This window comes from Octopus bimaculoides, chromosome 13, assembly GCF_001194135.2.
Source record: "Octopus bimaculoides isolate UCB-OBI-ISO-001 chromosome 13, ASM119413v2, whole genome shotgun sequence".
Lineage (NCBI taxonomy): Eukaryota > Metazoa > Mollusca > Cephalopoda > Octopoda > Octopodidae > Octopus > Octopus bimaculoides.
The window spans coordinates 19,952,339-19,954,537 of record NC_068993.1 but is presented as its reverse complement, the minus strand read 5'-3'; positions in this window follow the sequence as shown (position 1 = coordinate 19,954,537).

The following is a 2,199-nucleotide window of genomic DNA, read 5'->3' as shown; positions in this document are numbered from 1 at the left end:
ATAGTGGAGGAGATATTATGTTGCTGTGGGCTCGAACTCTGGAAGAAGTTAAAATTTTTTTTGACTAAAACACAACTGGAACCCTAAGTAAGGCATCTGTAAAATTTGAATGAAATTGGTTGCGTAGTTCTCGAGTTTTAGGGATTCACACAGACAGACAGACAGACAGACAGACAGACAGACAGACAGACAGACAGACACACATTCTCATTTTTATATATATAGATATAAGGATTTATATAATACAGTGCAGAGGTGGGGCACGTCCATGATTTGTTTTTTTGGGGCGGGGGGATGTTGCCCAAAAGTTTCGAAAAGACACTATATAAAGTGGAAATCGCAATTAGTAACAAATGGACACATTATGATGTATTCTAACTTTGTTGTAGCAGACCATATGCATATGAAATAGTAATGTTGTGAAACAGCTGGAAAGAAAACAACAATGTTATTATATTTGCAACAGTGTAATGAGTAATGGTTCACCTATGGAAACTAGCGGCAAACTACACTTGTGTATCATAACTTAATAACATGGTCACTTTATAATCCAAGTTAATGAAAACAACAAAGCCATCATTAAAATTCAAGCTCGTATTTTCAAAATTTAATCCTTCTTAAACTTTGGTCCCGATTTTTTTGTGTCGCCTTGTCCAGGCAACTAGGGCAACACACCTGCATCCGCCACTGCAGTAGTAATCACAAAAAAGCCCCTTTAGTGGACCAGGCTACAAACCACATAGTAAAGCCATACGTAGGAGTGTAATGTAGAGTCTTACGTAGTTGAAATCCAGTAAATTCTGTCAGTGATATATATATATATATATATATATATATATATATATATATATATATATATATATATATACATAAAATAATAATAATAATAATAATAATGATAATAATAATAATAATAATAATAATAATAATAATAATAATAATGATAATAATAATAATAATAATAATAATAATAATAAAACTGATGCAGTACCAGGCAGTGGTTCTCATGGCTTTTGATCTTAACTGATTAGAAGTGTTATCATGTACATTGTCTTGTCTCAGTAAAAGATGTACTACAGCAAATATTCTGCTCAACACCACAGATTTACTTGTCAGTTGTTTGACCTTAACCAGTTGAGCATGCCCCTTAGTGATTGATGATAAGTGCATCTTTGATCACGAGCAGAAGAAGTGGGAGAGCATCATAGCTATGTGTTGAGGGAATTCATTGGGGCTTGGATAACTCACCTTTGGAAACATGGGTGTTTCGTTCAACATCCTTAAACAACGCTTATTCAGGAACAATTTGAGCGGAATGAGCTACTCGACCAGAAGCAAATTCTAACTGGACCCCACCTGCAAGGTCATTCTTTGTTTATCTTGATATGATATCATCATGTCGCGCACGTATGTTTGTGATGTATGAGCCTGGTATACTCTTATCAGACGGGTAGTCATGATGGGTATACTTGGCTTCGTATATTTTACCCCAGTGTCACTTTGATGACATGCACTGCTCTCTCACTCAATAAAAAACAACAAGAACAATAACAAGAACAACAACAACAACAACAACAACAACAACAACAACAACAATAATAATAATAATAATAATACCTAGCTCAGATACCAGGAAACCCAAAAATGGCAGAAATTCAAAGGATAGTGCTCATGGGAACTGCCCATATCCTACGCAAAATACTTTCTATGTAATCTCAAGTTTTGAAACAAACACATACTTTTCTTATGGTTTCTTAAACATTCTCTAGAACAACACTTTGTACAAAACCAAATATATGGCACACCAGGCATAACACCAGCATGAACTTATAGCTTGTTGTCTCTTGAGGTTCTGGGTGAAACTTGGAGCCAACTTGTACAAATGTAAAGCAAAAGTCAAACATAAAATAATAGTAATAATAATAATAATAATAATGATAATAATAATAACAACAACAACAACAACAATAATAATAATAATAATAATAATGGCAGAAAGAAGAAAGGCCTCAGTATGGCCTGGGTGGACTACCAAAAGGCTTTCGACAGTGTTCCCCACACGTGGATTCTGGAAACACTAGCCATAAACAAGGTGGCACCAATTATCATAAAATACATAGAGCACTCAATGAACAAATGGCAGACAGTGCTACAGCTCCAAACAAAAGAGGGACTTGTGAAAACGAAAGCCATCCCCAT